The 20,560-nt window shown below is 42.5% G+C and overlaps 1 long non-coding RNA gene across 1 annotated transcript in view; it reads left to right on the forward strand.

Annotated features, from left to right (window-relative positions):
* The window catches only part of LOC127007406 (uncharacterized), a 76,383-nt gene extending 56,194 nt beyond the window's left edge, over positions 1-20,189 (forward strand). The window contains exon 3 of the long non-coding RNA XR_007760244.1: positions 19,889-20,189. This is a non-coding gene — a long non-coding RNA (uncharacterized LOC127007406). The remainder of the gene's footprint in view (positions 1-19,888) is intronic.
* Positions 20,190-20,560: the final 371 nt, after the last annotated feature.

The following is a 20,560-nucleotide window of genomic DNA, read 5'->3' on the forward strand; positions in this document are numbered from 1 at the left end:
CATTTTTTCTTATTATTCCGTATTATTTTTCCATTTTTTCTTATTATTCCGTATTGCTTTTCCATTTTTCTTGTAACAGTGCAGAATATTGACTCTTTTGCATTCTCTTCCTTATATCGTATCATTGTTATTATTTGTTATATTTGTCTTGTAATAACGTGCAGAATATAATCATCTTTTTCTTATCTATTTTTCCCCTATCTTAACACTGGTAATATCGTGCACAATAGCGTGATCTTCCTCTTTTCCATTATTTTCTACCTCATCATCATTGGTCTTTTCATTGTATTTGCCTTGTACCAGCGAACATAATTAAACGAATGCTTCCGTATAGTCTAACACATCCTACACGGGCTTCACTTTGTCATGTGTATAGAGAGAGCGTTGTCAGGCCGCCCGGACGTGGTAAACAGAACCAATCAAAGCGAGGTGAAAGAGCGGCGTCCCTTGTGAACTTCAGGTGAGCGGCGAGGAACTTGTCAGCGTGCAATGTCCCCGGTGGCCAACACGCTGCCACCGAACACTTATTGCGCCGTGACGCGAGCACCGTGTTGTCGCTTTGTGTCGGGGGTGGGGGGGGGGTAGAGTGTGTTGTTGCTGCTGTTGTTATTGATGTGGTGTTTCCGATTTTTTTTTTCTTACAGCAAAGGAGACAGTTCAAGGGCGTAAAGGAAAATATATAAAAAAAAAGCCCGCTACTTACTGCTCCTGGGTAGAAGTCAAAGGAGTGGCCAAAAAGTGAGATCAATTTCGGGAGGAGAGGTGTCCTGATACCCTCCTCTTGAAATGTTAGGCAAGCCGGTCCCCTACTCGTGAATTTGTGTTGAACGGGAATGTTGTTTGTTTTTCTGTGTTACTGACCTTAATGGCGTTGATTTTTCACCTTCTTTCATGTTTCAAACCTTTTTCCCTTACATTCTTTTTCCTATACTCATTATTACACCTCATTATTGACTTCATTTACATACAGATTCAATTTATCCGTTCATCCTTCTGTCTATATATCTGTCACTCTATTCAACTTCCGAACTCTGATCATCTTCACTGTTTCCATCCTTTCTTCATTACACGCTCTTTATCATTAACTGCATTTACGAACAGATTCACGCTATCCATACACCCATCTGTCTGTTCATCTATCCATCCATCTGTTCAACTTTCTAGCTTTGATCCTCTCTCTCTCTCTCTCTCTCTCTCTCTCTCTCTCTCTCTCTCTCTCTCTCTCCTTGTGACTTCTATCTTCACCTCTTTGTCTCTCTGTGTGCCTTCTCTCTTCATCTTTCTGCCTCTCGGTGCGCCTCTGCATCTCTCACTCTGACTAATAAGCTAAGAGAGACTGGGTTCACAGGGGCGGGGCGGGGCGGGGGACACAGTGACGAGGCACCTGCTGGAGAGAGCGTCATTTGCAAGAACACAAAGCAAAGTGCCAGACCATATATAGCGCCGAAGACCAATTACTCATCCCAGACCCCTTGACGCGAGACCACCACCACCACCACCACCATCACCACCACCTCATCAGCCACGTTCCTCCTTTGACCGTAACTGCTTTGACCTCCTATTTCAGTTCGGTTGGTTAGTCAAGCTGGTATGGGGTATTGGTAGTGAGTGTATGTGTGTGTGTGTGTGTGTGTGTGTGTGTGTGTGTGAGTGAGTGAGTGAGTGTGTGTGTGGCCTTTCGATAAGTCTGACTGCTTTGTTTTGACGTGTTGTGTGTGTGTGTGTGTGTGTGTGTGTGTGTGTGTGTGTGTGTGTGTGTGTGTGTGTGTGTGTGTGTGTGTGTGTGTGTGTGTGTATGTGTTTGTGTGTTCTCAGATGTCTCCTTGATCTCCTCCTCCTCCTCCTCCTCCTCCTCCTCCTAGTCTTTCCCCTCCTCCTCCTCGATTCTTCTCAGTGTTTTGATGGTGAACTGTGTGATTGCGAGGAAGTGTGTGTGTGTGTGTGTGTGTGTGTGTGTGTGTGTGTGTGTGTGTGTGTGTGTGTGTGTGTGTGTGTGTGTGTGTGTGTGTGTGTGTGTGTGTGTGTGTGTGTGTGTCTTTCCTCTGCTTCCAATAATTATGCTGTTCCCGTTTCCACGCATCGCCAAAGCTTACTTCTCTTCCTCCTACTCCTCCTCCTCCTCCTCGTCCTCCTTTCCTGCCAGCTTCGGCTGGAGGGATGGGGGGTGGGGAGGAGCCTTCGCCTTTGCTGTCCTTCATCTTCCACCTTTGATTAGATAGTTAGTGTAGCTTGTCACAAACGGCCTCGTAAGGACCAGCAGGTCTGCTGTTGTTTGTTCTTCCTTTGTGTTCTTTTGTGTTCCTCCTCTTCCTCCTCCTCTTTATATTCATCCTCCTCCTTGACCCACCACTTAACTGTTATTCTCCTGATCCTCCTCCTCGTTACATCCCTCCTGGTTACCTTTAAGAATCTAACGCCTTAAGTCTCTCAGTTCGTCTTTGCATTTTCCTCCTCCTTTTCCTCCTCCTCCTCCTCTTCTTCCTTCTCCGCTTTCTCCGCCTATTTCTCTTCGTCCTGCTCCGCTTCCTCTTTTTCCTCCTTTTCCTCTAAATCTTGCTCCTCCCGATCCTCCTTCCTCTGCTCCTACTCCTCCTCCTTTTTCCTCATATTCCTTTCCTCTTTTTATTATTTTTTTCAGCTTTTCTCTACCTCTTTCTTTTTCTTCTTCTTTTCTTCTTCTTCTTCTTCTTCTTCTTCTTCTTCTTCTTCTTCTTCTTCTTCTTCTTCTTCTTCTTCTTCTTATTATTATTATTATTATTATTATTATTATTATTATTATTATTATTATTATTATTATCATTCTTCTTCTTCTTCTTCTTCTTCAATATCACCATTACCACCTTCCTTCTTTTTCTCCTACTCCACCACTTCCTCCTTTTCCCACACCATCACCACCTCTTCCTCCTCCTCCTCCTCCTCCTCCTCCTCCTCCTCCTCCTCCTCCTCCTCCTCCTCCTCCTCCTCCCCCTCCTCCTCCTAGCCATCCTCCATAATCCCCTCGGGCTTGTATTCCTTTTCTGAGATTTTTCATTTGTGCCGCACTTTCTTTCACATTTCAATTTTTTTTTTGTATAATTATGTATGACGATGCTAATTTCTTTCGTCGGCAGCATTTTCTCCTTGTTAACTTTTTCTCGGATTCGACAAGCAAAGAAAATGTTTAAATAAAAGAAAAAAAAACGTCTTCTTGTGTCGCATGATCTTAAGAGAAAAAGGAGGAGAGTAGAAGAAGAAAGGGATGATGAAAGAAGATAAAGAAGGGAGATAAAGAGAGGTTATGTGAGGAAGGGAGGAAGGGAAGATAGAAGGGAGTGGGACGAAGGAGGAGGCGAAGGAGGAAGTGGGGAGAGAAGTGGGGAAGAGAGAGAGAGAGAGAGAGAGAGAGAGAGAGAGAGAGAGAGAAATGGGAGCCAGACAGCGGAAGGAAGGGAAGGGAAGGAGAAAATAAGAAAACGGAAACGCAGAAAAAAAATATAGCAGAGGATATAGAGATGTAAAGAAGGAAATAGAGGAGGAGGAGGAGGAGGAGGAGATGAAGAAGTGCCATGAGAAGCAGAAGGAAGGAGGAGGAGGAGGAGAAGGATCAAAAAGAGATAGAGGATAGTGAGGAGTAAGAGGATGAACAAAAGGAAGAGGAGGAAGAGGAGGAAGAGGAGGAGCCGGTGATGGTGTTGGTGGTTCACTAAGGGAATAATGAAGAGGCTCAGAAGTGAAGGAATGCAGAGGAATGTTGGACAGGGAAGGAAGACACTGAGGAATTGTGGGAACGTGAGGGAGGAAGGAGAGGAGAGACTGAGAGAAAAGGAGGAAGAGAGGGGAAGGGAGGAAGGGAAGGAAGGAATTGAAGAAGGCAGCGGGAGGAAAGGAAGGAATGAAAGAAAGAGAGGAAGGGAAGAAGCAAAAGAAAGGAACGAGCAAACAGGAGGAAGGGAGGGAACGAGAGAGGAGGAGGAAGGGAATAAACGAAAGCATAAAAGGTAAGGGAGAAACGAAGGAATGGAAGGAAGGGAGAGAACGAGATAAGAGAAGGAAGAAAGGGAACGAAAAAACGGAAGGGAGGGAGGTAACAAGGGCATGGGAGGAAAGAAGAGAAAGAACGAAAGGAAGGAAAGGAGGACAGAGGCATTGAGGGAAGTAGGCATGAATGAATGGGTGAGAGGGACGGAGGAGGCGCAGAAGGGCTCGCGACGCCTCAGAGACAAACTACTTGCTCCTTAATGAAGCCCCCGACGTCACTGGCGGGTTGAGTTCTTTCCACTCTTCTCCAAATCATCATCTTCTTTTGGGGTCTCATCATCATTATCTTTTTTCTTTTTTCCTTTTTTTGTTTCGTTTTTTCCTTCCCTCTTTTTCTTCTTCATTAACGGTTTCATTTTACTCTCATTTATCCTCTTCCTCCTTCTCCTTCTCTTCTATTTCACAGTTTCTTCCGTTCAGTATTATGTTTTGTTTTTTTTACCTCCTCCTCCTCCTGATCATATATATTTTTCCTTTTTTTTTCTTCTTCGTTTTTCCCTTTTCTTCATTTGCTTTCTTTTGCCTCACATTTCTCCTTTTCTTCCTCCTCCTTCTCCTCCTCCTCCATTTTACTCTTTCCGCTCGATATCCTTTTTTTTCCCGTTTTTTCTTCTTATTTTTTTCCTTTCCCTCTTTTTAACGACCCTGTTTACCGTTTTCTGAGCCTTTAAATTTTTGGTATTTGACTCACACCCTAGGATTTTTTTTTTTATCTCTCTCTATCTATTCTTCCTGAGCGCTGCCTCCCGTTATCTCGCTCCCTGCATTGCTTCTCTTCCCTTTATGATGAAGGATGTTGCCGGCGTGCTGCAGGGTGAGGAATGTGGAGGATGGAGGAGGAGGGCGAGGTGATAAGAGACGAAGGAGGTGGAAGAGGAGGAGGAAGAGGAGGAGGAAATCCCTTCTATCTCTCGTTCTCTCTCTCTCTCTCTCTCTCTCTCTCTCTCTCTCTCTCTCTCTCTCTTTCCTGCATCCAAACTTAATATCATGTCCATCATTCTTATTTTCTCTTCCTCTTCTGTTCCATTTCTCTCTCCTTCTACCCACTCCTTCTCTCTTAGCTGTATTTCTCCCTTTATCACATTCCTCTCATCTCCATTGCGTGCTATCTTAATTCTCTATATCTTTCCTTTTATTCCAGAACTATTCTTTCCTTTCCTCTACAATTATTGACTTATGTTTTCAAGTCATGCTGTTTACCTTATCAAAGTCATTCCCTTCCTTCATTGATTCACTATTCCATCGGTTTCATTCTTCTCTATTTCACCTCTTTCTTCTCTATTTCATCCCATTTCCCTTCTTTTTGCAATCTCCATCATCTATTTTATCATTTTTTTTCTTCCATTTATCTAGTTTTTCCTTGTATCCATCGCGTTTATCTCTTTCGCCTTCATCCTATCTCTCCCTTCCCACCCATCATGTCTATTAGCTATCTCATCCCTTTTAACGTATTTTTTTTCTCTGCTTTCTCTACTTTCACCTCGTTTTCAGGTTTTCCTCATGTATTTCCTTTCTCTAATCCCCGTTTTGTTTTCTTTTTATCTCATTCTCTCTTTCATCTCTCTTTATATTCTCCCCTACTTCCCCTACTTCGTGTGTTTTCCCTCTTATCATATTTTTCTCTTCCCTGATTCTCTTTGTATTCTCCTCCCTCTGTCTCAATTATCCTTCTTTACTCTCTTGTTCCTATTCTCTCGCCCAAAGTAGTTATTTATACGCACATCATACAAACACATACATACGCATATAAACAGAACAACATTGACACTCGCATATACCTGCATACATACACACATACATACATAACATTCGTTCATACTCACAAGCATACATACATATACATATTCACTGTCATGCAAATTTTAAAGTCATACATAATGCAAGCGAAAGATCCTGCTAGAGAACGTTTCCCCTGATATGAAAGTTTGCTATTCACTCTCCTCGCTGTATCCTCCTCCTCTTCCTCCTCTTCCTCTTCCTCTTCCTCTTCTATCTCGCCCTAATCCTTGTCCTTATCCTTCTCCTCTCGTCCTCGCCTACCTATTACCATGCCGACTCTTACATCCTCCTCTTCCACTTCTTCCTCCTTCTCTTCCTCTTCTATCTCGCCTTAGTCCTTGTCCTTGTCCTTCTCTTCGCGTCCTCGTCTAGGCTGCCTATTACCATGCCTACACTTACATCTTCCTCTCCCTCTTCTTCCTCTTCCTCTTCCCTCTCTCCTTCCTGATCCATGTTCTTATCCCAGACTCTGTTCTCTTTCCCTCTTCCTCCTCTGTTAAGTACCATGCAAGCGTTTCCAATTATTCCCTTCCTCCTCTTCCTTCTCTCTCTCTCCTCCTCCTCCTATTTCTCTTCCTCCTCCTGCTCGTCTTCCTCATTTTCCTTTTATCTCCTCTCTTCGCCCAGGTAGTAGAGCGCAGCTGTGTAGTTGAGTTGTATGCAAATTTAGAAACTACCATTTATAAGACCCAAAATTGCCCGTCGCCTCTACATGGAAAGGGGAAAATAGACTGTGCGTACGAGGGTTGCTGGTTGGGTGATTGTGTGTGTGTAGGGGTAGGGGTGAGGGGGGGATTTGTGTATATGGTGTGGTAAAATGAATCGTCTGGTGGGAATGGAGGATTGGTGGTGTGTACTGTGTGGTGAATTTGTGTTTTGGTGTGCAGTGTGGTGTGGGGTGAGTTAGGAGGATAAGGATGGTGTGACTGGAGGTGTGACGGAGGTGGTGGACTGTGGTGTGGTGTGGAGTGGTAGAAAGATGGTGTGACAAAGAGCATACAAAAAGGTGTGGTGAGTGATGTGGAGGAGGTGAAGAGGGGGTGGTGTGTGGTGTGGATGTGATGTGGAGGAGGTGAAAACTAGATGGTGTGTATTGTGGTGGTGGTGGAGAGAGGCAGCGTGTGGTGTGTGGTGTGTGGTGTGGTGGTGGTGTGGTGGTGGTGTGGTGGTGGTGGTGGTGGTGTGAATCGTAAAAGTGGTGTGCGTTGTGTGTTGTGCAAGCTTATTCTTTCTGATGCAATATTTGGTCAACAGAAAACTAGATAAACATGATTGAAACCAGGCAAATAGGTCGTGGTGTGTGTGTGTGTGTGTGTGTGTGTGTGTGTGTAAGAGGGAGACAGAGAGGGGGGCAACACCTGGGACCACGCGAGGAACAGACAGACAGATAGGCAGACAGACAGGCAAGAGCTATTCCTTAATACCTCTTTTTTTATCATTGTTTAGTCTCTTTCCCTTGGCGTCCTTCTCTCTCTCTCTCTCTCTCTCTCTCTCTCTCTCTCTCTCTCTCGAATAGTCGACACAGTTCGCTCGATTCTCCTAAATACTTTCTTACACAACAATGTCACTGGCACACGGGAGCGAGAGTGAGTATTGCCAAGTCAAGACTCACTGAGAAGTCACCTGTTCGCCTCACCTGTCACCTGTCGGGATGCACTCTCTCATATTCTTAAACATTTCAGTGCCTAAGTAGCTACACACATTTGACAAGGCTTTCGTAGCGACTTTGGGCATTTCCAGGGCTAGTTTTATGACCCTGGTGGTAGTTTGAGCATGCTTCTGTACAATGAACATGATAAAAAAAATACTCATTGGAACTCGAGTAGTCTTTTTTTATTCGTCTTTTGGGAATCATTGATGTGAGAGGCTGAAACACCTGAGAATACCGACCAGAGTTTTAGACACGAAGTTTATGAGTTTGCTGTTGAGAAAGTGAGTGAATGAAGGTTTGTGTGTGTGTGTGGGGGGGGGGTTGAGTGTGTGTGTGTGTGTGTGTGTGTGTAGCGGTAATAATGTACACAATATGAAGAAGCACACACTCGTTAAGAAAGGGCAGGACAATAGGGGTCATTAGTGGGCGGGTCACGACAATGGCGCGTGATGAACACTTTGCTTGCCTTCCTCTCCTTTGTTATCCTTTTCCTCAATTTATGGCGATTCATGTGTGCGAATTACAACTTTTTCTCGCAAAGCTGCAAATGCCTCTCCCCCCCACCTTCCTCTGTCCTGCCAAAGATTGTAAAGTTCCCGGGAATTTTGAGCTGGGAAACTCTCCATAGGAATTTTGGTAATTTTCTGGAATTTTCGGGAACTTTGAGAATTGAGAAAAAATTACGTTTGCCCATGACGCCTTTGGGCTTCTTTTTTTTTGAGGCTCAGGTTTTTGCTACCTCTTTATACTTCAGTTTTAGGGGGCTGTTAGTGAATGTCCCTTAGCCCGGCGGTGCTGCGGGCAGGATTGTTAAAGTGACGCCAGTTGAGACACATCCCTCCCTCCGGTTAACCTAACCTAACCTAACCTAACCTAACCTAACAAAACCCCAAACAGTTACTATAGGTCTTGACTCAGAAAATTCATATATACTTCCTTACTAATGAGACTTTCTGTACAACGAATTGAGATCATTCTTTGTTGATTTATACCATAAGGTGCTGGCTATCATGTGTTTGAAGATACCCTAACCTAACCTAACAAAACCCCAAACAATTACTGTAGATCATGACTCAGAAAATTCATATATGCTTTTTTACTATTGATTCAACAACAAGAAACACAACGACCAACGAACACCAGCTACGCACAGTATTATGATTAAAAGAAGGTTATAATGGCCGTTCATTCTACATTGCCGAGACTTATCACAGCGTCTCTGTCGGAGAGTAAAGAGGATGCTAATGAAACGCTAATTAGTTTTCCTGGGAGGCCGAAAAACGTATTGCTCCGTTTCATGTTAAGCCGCCACATACTTCACGCGCCGCCCCAATTACAGCAGAATATATTACCCCGCGCCTACCAACCGAACCCTTAATTTTCGCGGCTATTAGTCAATGTGCAGCAGCGTTTATACTTTGATCAGGTGTAAGTGGGTCATTTTCCTTTGTTATCGCGTTGTGTGTGTTCGTGTGGCCCTCTCCTGTGACGCTGTGAACCTACCTGTATCTGTGTTAGTGTGTGTGTGTGTGTGTTTCTATCCTGTGAAAGTGGCGTGGAACAGACAGGTGGAGGGGAAAAGCTCGAGAGGAAGACAGAGATATAGATGGAGGGACGGAATTGAGAGACATGAGGCAGCAGGGTCTGAACGAAGTGGACGCAGAGGAGAGAAGATACTGGCGACGACGTACAAGAATGGCCGACCTTAGTGGGGATTAAGGCAGAGAAGAAGAAGAAGAAGAAGAAGAAGAAGAAGAAGAAGAAGAAGAAGAAGAAGAAGAAGAAGAAGAAGAAAAAGAAAAAGAAGAACATTTTTTTTCTATATTTTTTAGTGATGTATTGCTCCTGTACTTCATTCCCCTTAGTATGCGCTTCTTCTACTGTTTTGTTATTATTGCTATTTTTTGTCGTTATTTGTTGTTATTGGTATGAGTTTGTTTTTAGTGATCTGTTGCTCCGGCTTTTCATCCCTCTTACTCTGTACTTCTCTGTTGCTCTGCTTCTATTGTTCTCCCTTGTATGTGTGTCCTTTTTACCTCTAACGATGCTTCCTGTCAGTTTTTGTTGTCAAGGTCGTTGCTTGGGCGCTTCATCCCTCCCAGTAATCGCTTCTCTTATTTTATTTCTATTGTTTTCCCTCTTCTTTTGTGTGTGTACTTCTCGCCTATAACGATGCTTCCTTCATATGTCTGTCTCTGCATTCGAAGTCATTGCTTTTGTACTTCATCTTTTTCAGTATTTACCTGTCAGTTGCTGTGCTTCTGATATTATTATTATTTTTTTTTGTTCTTGTACTTCTTAACATAACAACGCTTCCTATATATGTCTCTGTATTCAAGGTCAGGTGTCCGTTTATCCCATTCAGCTCTTTCGAATTCTCTGCTTCAGTGTCTATATTATTTTCTGGTTTTCTTCGTCCACTTCCCAGCTACCGTTTCACACATCTGCCTCTGCTTTCGAGTTTAGCCATCCAGTTATTATTCTCGTTATCCCTCCTCCTCTCCTGCTCGATCTCTGTTATTATGGTTACTTGCGTGTGTGTCTCCCGTAACGGTCTACAATAACGTCCGTCTGTATTCTAGGTTACGTAATAAGAGAGAGAGGGAGAGGGAGAGAGAGAGGGAGAGGGAGAGGGGGGAGAGAGAGAGAGAGAGAGAGAGAGAGAGAGAGAGAGAGAGAGAGAGATGGATCGATGGATGCGTAGGCGAGCATGCACATTAGTGAGATGAGGGGCGTTAGTTTAGGAGGAGGTGGAGTGAAGGAGGTGGAGGAGCAGGTGACTTAGTTAGAGACCGAGTGGATGAATGACACACACACACACACACACACACACACACACACACACAGAACCACCCGTCCATTCTCTTGCCAGCTGTCAACTCTGCCATCCACTCCACCATCCCCTCCCTCCCTCCCCCCTCCCACCTCACACACTCTTTCAGGCTGGCTCGTGTATTTCCCGCGCCTTGTTCCTGATGCCAGGCCATTTTTCTTCTTATTAATTTGTTTGTTTCTTTTTGTTAAATTAAAAATATTCCCTCCGCACTAATTTTTCACTTCAGTGTCATGAGGACAATGATAATGTGTGGATGTCTGGGGTGGAGGGACGGGCGGGCGCGAGGGGGTAAGCTGAAGGGAAGGAAAAAAATAGCGCCGTGGACGGGATAGTGTTAGAGAGGACAGAGGGTGGTGCGGGGCGGGTGTGTTGACAAGAGATTTGAATTTTCCATTATTCATGTCCTCTCGTACACTACACAGAATGTGTTGCCGAAGAACAGCCACTCTAAATAGTTTCCGAAACTGCATTTTTTGAAGCACGCAAGTTATGTATATATATATATATATATATATATATATATATATATATATATATATATATATATATATATATATATATATATATATATATATATATATGTGTGTGTGTGTGTGTGTGTGTGTGTGTGTGTGTGTGTGTGTGTGTGTGTGTGCCCGCGTGTGTGTGTTCCTCTCTACATCAGGCAGCCAACAGACGGGCAGCCGCTCTTGCCTGGCTGACGCAGCACAAGTCAAAAGGGAGCACACGCCAGGTGAGTGACACGCGTCAGGCAGGAGTGGAGGCTCTTCACGGCGGGCCGCTCGAAGTGTGTATTTCCACTTTTAGTTTCAGTCTATCTAAATTTGCCTCACGTGCACGGTGTGATGTGGTAAAGCCTGATTAGGTTTTCTTTCCTTGCCCTTCATTACGCGTCGATGTCCTAAGCTGGCTGAAAATTATCCTCTCGTGAGCTCAAAGCAGCATCACGGCGGCCGCGGTGACGCTGCGCCCGACTGGGGAGGCTGTAAGCGTCAAGGGCATAGGCGGGCGGTGAGGGGAAGTGTGTGTGTGTGTGTGTGTGTGTACGTGAGACATCAACCTGCCCCACAACTTCGTGAATTTTACCCGCCTTGTCTTACACTCCCTTGGCCCAAGCCCCGCGGCCGTGACCCGTGTTTAACAGCGCTCAGGCACGCCTAAACACCCGCGAACCCGCCCCGCGCTGGTGTTTACGGCCGCCACGATGCCACCAACACCCGGCGTGACCAGACCCCCGCCTACACACACACACACACACACACACACACACACACACACACACACACTGTCACAATCAATTACTCTTTTTGCCGTGTTGTATTCTTTCCCCTGTTATTGCATCGTCCACTGTTTTCCTGCTGAATTATTGTCCTTCTTATTCTCCTGCATCATCGTAGTCTCTTGATGTTCTCTCTCAACTAAACCTACTCATTTTTCGATCTGTAAACTCCTTCTCCTCCTCCTCCTCCTTCTCCTCCTTTTCTTCTCCTTCCTCACGTGGGGGTAGGAGAGGGATAAGCTTACTCTGTCCTTAGAGGAGGAAATGAACACCCGGAAATTACAGTAAGAGGAGGGAGGATATTTGAGATGATGTGAAGGATAAAAATGAAAGGGAAAGAAGTATTTGAGGAAGAAAATATATACGAGAAGACGGAGGAGCGAGAGGTGGAGGAAGATCGATGGAAGGAGCAGGAGGAAAAGGTGGAATGAGATGAACTAGAGGAGGAGGAGGAAGAAGAGGCGGAGGAGGGGAAGTAAAAGGAAAAAAAAGAGGACGAGAAGCAGGAAATAGAGTAGGAAGCGAAGGAAGAAGAGACGAAAGATGCAAGATGAAATTGTTGGAAATTGTGTAACTTTAGGCAAAGATGATAAAAAAATATATATTGAATTGTCCAGGATAGTGAGTGAAGGTGGATAGCGAAGGACAAAAAAAAAAAAAAAAAAAAATACATGCTAAAATTCGGAAACCAAAAAAAAAAAAAAAAAAAATCGAAATCCAGAAATAAGAAAGTGCCGAAAAGAAAAATAACGAAAAAGAAAGCTAAAATCGAGAAACAAAAAATAAAAATAAATAAAAGCATAAAGAAAATGATAGATTGCTCTCTCTCTCTCTCTCTCTCTCTCTCTCTCTCTCTCTCTCTCTCTCTCTCTCTCTCTCTCTCTCTCTCTCTCTCTCTCTCTCTTCCCTAACCCTGACCCAGCCGCATCGACGTATCCCTCCTCCTCCTCCTCCTCCTCCTCCAACATTTCTTTTCTCCCATCTCCTTCCTCTTTTTCCTCATCTTCCTCCTTCTCCTCCTCTCCTTCCCTCCCTTCCTTCCTCCTTCCCGGCCCTTCCTCCCTTTCTTTATTATCTAATACCTCCACCTACACGTCATTATATTGCCATTATGTAGTGATGAGGATATCAGTGGCGGTGGTGGTGGTGGTGGTGGTGATTAGGGTGAAGGTTAGAAGTGGTGGTGGTGGTTGAGGATGGTGATGGGGATGATGGGGGTGTTATTGATGGTGATGGTGTTATAGATGGTGATGATGATGGTGATAACTGAGGATATGGTGTTGGTTTCCCCGTTTCATTTTTGTCGTAATGGGAAACTGGAATCTGTAATAAGGAAAAAAAAATATGTACTGACTTCTCTAAAACTCTTTGTGAGGATCAGGATGAATTTGAAAGGTTTGAATAGTTTTTATGATCCGGGAGGCTTTTTTTAAAGTATAATGGCGAAGTTTCCTCCTCTTTTTCTCTCCCCGGTATTGGAGATCATTCCTTCCGCTTCCTTTTGTTTTAATGAGGATGAAGCAAATTGGGACGAAGAAGCGAGAGAGAGGAAAAAAAGCGTTATTATGTTTTTCTTTTCATCAGCGTCAACATATTGTCCATCTTCTTAGTGTTGTTGTTGTTGTTCTCTTCAAGTTGTTTTCCTGGCCTACCCATGCATTGTGGACATGACATTGTATGATAACATTTGTTATCCCTGATGAACCCTACAACATGGCATTATAAACAAAGTCAGCTCTTTTTTGTTTGTTTTTTTACGTCTTGGCCTGTGGCGCCGGAAGGCCTTCATAGTAGGGCATGATGGTCCCCAGCCCGTTGTGGCGCAGGCAAGTGTTTATAGTGGCGCCATCTTTACTTTTCAGCATTTTCCATTTTTGTTGAGGGCGTGTTGGAGGGTCATGCGACGCCGATCTAGCACAGTTTTTGTCCTATTAACACTTGTGTGTGTGTGTGTGTGTGTGTGTGTGTGTGTGTGTGTGGTTATATTTTTTTCTTTATTATGTTCTTTCTTTGTGTCTTTTCAGGTGTTTGTCATTGTGTCTCTGCCTAGTTACCTTTTGTCTGTCTCTCTCTCTCTCTCTCTCTCTCTCTCTCTCTCTCTCTCTCTCTCTCTCTCTCTCTCTCTCTCTTTTCCTCCGCACCGGACAAAGACGCGCATTACTCCTCCGAGAACACGTCAAAACATGTCATTCGGGTTCACTTTCCGCCTCAAAACATTTAATTGACGGCGACCTATTGTGTGTGTGTGTGTGTGTGTGTGTGTGTGTGTGTGTTACGAAAGACCTATAATACCAGCAGTAGTAGTCGTGGTTATAAAATACGTAAAGTAGAATATAATATCTCTTAACTCAGTGAGGAAATATATAAAAAAGTCAGAATCTTCACATTAAAGAAAATATTACAATGAGAAGTGGGACAATGGCACACACACACACAAAAAAAAAATAAAGTAAAAAATAAATAAATAAATAAACACATACTTTCCCAGCTGTTGGCGTGTCATCATCCGTCTCTCTCTCTCTCACCTGTAAACAGAAGAGAAAAGGAGCGGTTAGATGTAGTTATTAAGCTCCGAACACACACAGAAACATATTGATACATAATACGAAATGGTAAATATATGTACCTTATGTGTGCGTTTGTGTGTGTGTTATCTCTTTCTATGGGAGGAGATAACTGATGGATTTTGAGCAGGAGCAGGAGCAGGAGGAGGAGGAAGAGGATGGAGGAGGAGGAGGAGGAGGAGCCAGGATGCTTATGAAAGGGAGATGAAAGGGAGGAAAAAGTGTGTTACATATCAATAGGCCTCGGTGATAAGGGAAGAAGGCCTCTCGCTACTCCACATTACTATCTCTCGTATGATAACTGAGAAGGGCCAGGAGAGAGAGAGAGAGAGAGAGAGAGAGAACCATACAGACATTCAGAGTAATAGACAAATACAAACAAATTTAAAGATAACAATATATGATCAATAAGAGAGAAAGACAGACAGACAGTAAAAAAAATAACCCCCTCCCCCCCAAAAAAAAATATTGATAACAGAAAATTACCAAAATAAGAGAGAAAGACAGACTCAGACAGACACTAAGAGACAGACAGAGAGAAACAGAGAGAAACAGACAAATCCATACACATACCCAATGGACTTAGCAACCCTTCTTTCTCTTTGGCTTCCCCTAAGTACAAAACAAAAGAGCATGCACAAGAAAATATGATGAGCCCGCTACCCTTGTTTTCTAAGTACAAGAAACACGGACATTCAATAACTCAAAGGGGAAGAGAGAAGAGGGGAGAGGGAAGAGGGAAAAGGTAAGGGATAGTGAATAGTCTGCCCCGACACACAAATACTGGAATTAACGAGGTGGAAGGAAATAAATGGTTGTTATATATGGACGAAGGTTGTGGCACTACTGTGATTGTTCGTGGCGGTGATGGTGGTGGGGATAATGGTGGTGGGAGGAGTAGGAGTAGTAGGAGGAGGAGGTTGGTAGTAGTAGTGGTAGTAGTAGTAGTAGTAGTAGTAGTAGTAGTAGTAGTAATGGTAGTAGTAGTAGTAGTAGTAGTAGTAGTAGTAGTAGTAGTAGTAGTAGTTGTTGTTGTAGTAGTAGTAATTGTTGTTGTTGTTGTCTTTGTTGTTTGTGTTGTCATTTTAGTTATTATTATTATTATTATTATTATTATTATTATTATTATTATTATTATTATTATTATTATTATTATTATTTCTATTATTATTATCGTTATTATTTTGAGCATGATACATATTGTTATTATTATCCTCATTATTCCTATTATCATTACTATCGCTGTCTTTGTCATCACTGTTTTTATTGTCTTGTTCTCATCGTAAAAGTAACGGTCGTTTTTAGTATAGGCCTACATATTTTTTTTCCTTTTCATTTTTTCTTTTCTCCTCCACCTTCCCATCTCTTCTCGTCCTCCTCGTCCTCCTCCTTCCATCTGCCGGCACGTTCTTCCCTCCCTTACCCTCTTCCACCCTCTTGTTCTCCCCCTCCCCTTCCTCCCTCCATCTACCGACACTTTCTTCCCTCCCTTCCTCCCCCTTCGTCCTTCTTTTCCTATTCCCCCTCCATCTGCTGGTACTTTCTTCCCTCCCTTCCTCCCCTACCTCCCTCTTCTCCTCCTCCCTCCATCTGCTGGCACTTTCTTTCCTCCCTTCCTCCCCCTTCGTCCTTCTTCTTCTCCTATTTCCCCTCCTCCCTCCATATGCTAGCACATCCTTCCTTTCCTTGCCCCCCTCCCTCCCTGCCCCTAACCTCCTCGCCTCCTTCGCTGTTACTTATCTTGGAAACTTTGGGAATCGGAAGCAGCGGCGGGCGTGGGGTTCCTCAGCTCTCCCCTCTTCTTTCCTTCGTCCGTATGGTTCCCTCCGTCTCTGTTGGCTCGTCTACTTCCTTCTTTCATTTTTGCACTTCCTCACTTTCCTTTCACTTTTTCATTTTTTTTTTATTCCTCTTTAGTGTTTCCCGCGGCACTTTCCCCTTTCCCTTTCGTCAATATACCTTCCTTCGTCTCTGTTGCTTCTTCTTCCTCTTTCCTTCCCTTTTTATTCCTCTTTCCGTTTCGTCTTTATACTTCTCTTCTTCTCTGTTACCTCTTCTACTTCTCTCCTTCCACATTTCCTTACTTTCCATTTCAATATTTTTTTCTTCTTATTTCCTCCTCTTCTATCTTCTCCCTCTTCCATCTTTATACTTCTCTCCACCTCTGTTGCTTGTTCCACTTTTCCCTTCTTTCTTTTTCTCCATTTCCTCACTTTTCTTTCTCTTCTTGTTCTGCTTTTCATTCCTCTTCAATGTTTCCCAACCACTCCTTCGTTTTATGCTTTTTGTTACCATTGTATTTTTTCCTACATCTTCATTTCTGCATATTTCCTCACCATCCTCTCCTTTATCTTCTTGTTCTGGTTTTCCTTTCGCTTCAGTGTTTCCCCTTCCCTCATTTTCCTCCCTTTCTGCATTGTTCCTCACCTTCCTCTCCTTTCTTTTCTTGTTCTGGTTTTCGTTTCGCTTCAATGTTTCCCTTTCCCTCACCTTCTTTATACTTCTCTTTCCCTCTGTTACGTGTTCTATTTCCCTTTCCTTCCTTATTTACATTTTCTCTTTTTTTAATTTCTCTCCTTTTTCTGATTTTTCTTCCCGTCTCTTCCATGTTCCTCGTGCTTAAATATTTCCCCCTTCTTTTATTCTTATATTTATCTTCATCGCACTTTTCCTTATCTCTTTGTTTTGTTTTGTATTTCCGCGTTTTACTTTTTTTCCCCTTTTTTGTCCTTCCTTCCCTCGCCTTGTTTCTCATATTCAGTAGTTTTCTCTTTATTTTTTCCCTTTTTTCCTTTCTTTTATCCCATCCTGACTCTATTGCACTCTTTCACTGCTTTTCGTTTTAATCGTATTTTTCTCTTTATTTTTCTCTTATTTTTCTAGTTATTTTTTCTCCGTTTTGTTTGATCTCATACATGTTTTTTTTTCTTTTGTCTCGTCCCCTCCTCTTTCATCTCTCATATTAATATTTCCCCCTTTTAGGCATTTTTTTTAGGCTCTACTGCGAGTTTTTGCTTATTTTTTGTCATCGTATTTTATCATCTTTTTACTTTTTTTTTCATTCTCTTTTTTTTTTTGTTTGTGTTACTCGACTTGAATTTGTGTCCTTTCATTTGTACTTCCTTTCCCCTGCATTCCTTCCTTTTTCTCTCCCATTCATCCTCTTTATCATCTTTTAATTTCGTCTTTTCTTTCATTTATTGTGTTGCTCGTATATTTTTTTTTCATTCTTTTATAATTCTGTTGCGTCTTTTGTGCCGTTTTTCTTCTGTGTTTTTTTTTTGCAATCGTATTTAATCTTTTCTTTTTTGTGTGTGTTTCATATTTTCTGTTCCTTCTGTATTTGGAACTCTTATCAAATATTCTACCTTCCTTTATTACTTTCTTACTCTCATATTACGCTGTGTTGTATTTCCTTTTCTCCTGCATTCACCCTTTTCATCATCCCCTTCCCTCATCTTCTGTATACTTCTCTTTTCCTCTGTTACCTGTTATCTTTCCCCTCCCTTCCTTATTTTCCATTTCGTCATCTTCATTTTCTTTCTTCGGTGTTTCTCATATATTTTTTCATTCTTTTATAATTCTTTCCTTTTCTCCTGCATTCACTCTTTTTATCATCCCCTTCCCTCATCTTCTTTATACATATCTTTCCCTTACTTGTTATCTCTCCCCTTCCTTCCTTTTTTTTCCTTTTCCTCATCTTCATTTTCTTTCTTCTGTGTTTCTCATTTATATTTTCATTCTTTTATAATTATGTAGCTGCTTTTGGGTCGTTTATCATCTTCTTTCTCCCTCCTGCATTTCTTCTATTTTATTTATATCTTAATAGTCTGTTTTCCTTCTCATTTCTGTATTTGCATACCCAGTTTACATGTTTGCCCTTCCCGAATAATTCATCCCTCTGGTTCTCTTTTGCAAACGTTCCAAATATCCTTTTTTTTTTATCGTCACGACCTCGTTTATCTAATCCTGCATTTGTTCCTTTTTTCCCCTCATTCATCACCCTTTGTCCCTGGTCTTGTTCCCTTTTTTTTCTCTTGATACGTTTGCTTCCACCATCCTTCCATTCTTTGCTCTTCCCCACGTTCACCTCCTCAAATATTAGTGTTTCGCTCTCCCCTCCTTCGCCCCCTCTCTCCCCCTCTCTCACTCCCCGAGCTTTTTTGCGTGCACACTCTTTGCAGCTCCGAAAATAATGCGCGCAGGGGTGAAAACACAAACATTCGACCTCTTATTTAGATTAAAGGTGAGCTCTTAATGCTTTTTGTCAATTTGTGTTCATTGTTTAGTGATGAAGTCGACTGAATGCGTAGGAGAGGATAGAGAGCTAAGAGTTGAATGATAGATAGATAGATAGATAGATAGATAGATAGATAGATAGATAGAGAGAGAGAGAGATAGAGAGAGAGAGAGAGAGAGAGAGAGAGAGAGAGAGAGAGAGAGAGAGAGAGACATTATGGAGATGGATGATTTGTAATTAAACTGAATGAGGGGAGAGAGGGACGTAAACAGACAGACGGATAGATAGATAGATAGAAAAATAGATAGATGGATAGATTGAGAGACAGAGGAAACATTATACACAACCTCCTCCACCTCCTCCTCCTCTAATTGCTCCTCCTCCTCCTCCTCCTCCTCCTCCTCCTCTTCCTCCCACTCATTTTCCTTTTCCTCCTCCTCGTCTTCCTCCTTTTCTCCCTCATAATTCTTAATCTCTTCCCCTCTTTCTACCGCTCCTTCTCCTCCTCCTTCCATTCTTCCTCCTCCTCCTCCTCCTCCTCCTCCCACTCATTTTCCTTTTCCTCCTCCTCGTCTTCCTCCTTTTCTCCCACATAATTCTTCATCTCTTCCCCTGTTTCTTCCGCTCCTTCTCCTCCTCCTCCTCCTCCTCCCACTCATTTTCCTTTTCCTCCTCCTCGTCTTCCTCCTTTTCTCCCACATAATTCTTCATCTCTTCCCCTCTTTCTACCGCACGTCCTCCTCCTCCTTCCATTCTCCCTCCTCCTCCTCCTCCTCCTCCTCAAGACTTCGCAAAATGAGGAATTAAATGGTCTTCTTTCAGTCTGATTCCTTCCCTAATTCTTCGCCTTCTTCCTTTGGCGCTCCCTAATTGAAGTTAAATTACTCCCGGAATCAATCCCCAACTCTGCGTAACCTTCCGATAAGTACCGCGCGGGGCCGAGGAAAGTTGACGACGATGATGATGAAAGACTGCCAATTAAAAGTTAGGCTGGGTGTTATTTGCGTTGCTTTCTGGTGATGTTTGCGGGATTTTTTTTTTTTTTTAATATTATTTTTTTATTGCCTTCTATCCCTCTTTCTTTCTTTCATTCTTTTTTTTTTCTTCTCTTTCTTCCCTCCTTTTTTTTGTTTTTTGTCTTTCTTTCTTTCTTTTTTCTTTCTTTCTTTCATTCTTTTCTCTCTCTCTCTCTCTCTCTCTCTCTCTCTCTCTCTCTCTCTCTCTCTCTCTCTCTCTCTCTCTCTCTCTCTCTCTCTCACACACACACACACACACACACACACACACACACACACACACACCCCTCCCCTCACACTACCCCATCTCCCTCCCCCCACACACAACTCCATCCCCCTCTCCACCCCCCAAACACACTGACTGTCAAGGAAGTTAAACACACGGCAACGATTAAGACATTTTAGGCTCTTCTTAACCCTCTATTAGGGGCTCGCCACGCTCCTTAGCTCTCCCCTAAACGACCTATATTTTTTTCCAATTATATGATTTTTTTTCCTTTTTGCAGGCTCAGGTGGGTGGTGAGGGCGCCGGACTCTAATGGGTCTTCCGGGCAGGTAAGCTGATTGACGTCACGTTCATTACAGGTGATTAGCACGTTAGCGCCATTCCATTTTCCAATCAGATCACCCCTTGCACAAAGCTGGCCCGGAAGACTAAATTAATGGAGGTCTCAAAATGGGGGAATTCAAAAACAAAAACAGTATCTTGAATTGTGTGCTTATTGAACTGAAAAAAAAAATCTTGATTTGTGTGATACTTAAACATAAAAATATCTTGATTTGTGTGATACTTAAACATAAAAATATCTTGATTTGTGTGATACTTCAACATAAAAATATCTTGATTTGTATGATACTTAAACATAAAAAAAAAAAATCTTGATTTGTGTGATACTTAAACATAAAAATATCTTGATTTGTATGATACTTAAACATAAAAAAAAAAAATCTTGATTTGTGTGATACTTAAACATAAAAATATCTTGATTTGTGTGATACTTAAACATAAAAATATCTTGATTTGTGTGATACTTAAACATAAAAATATCTTGATTTGTGTGATATTTAAACATAAAAATATCTTGATTTGTGTGATACTTAAACATAAAAAAAAAATCTTGATTTGTGTGATACTTGAACAAAAAAATATCTTGATTTATGTGATACTTAAACATAAA

This window comes from Eriocheir sinensis, chromosome 35 (genome assembly GCF_024679095.1).
Source record: "Eriocheir sinensis breed Jianghai 21 chromosome 35, ASM2467909v1, whole genome shotgun sequence".
Classification (NCBI taxonomy): Eukaryota; Metazoa; Arthropoda; class Malacostraca; order Decapoda; family Varunidae; genus Eriocheir; species Eriocheir sinensis.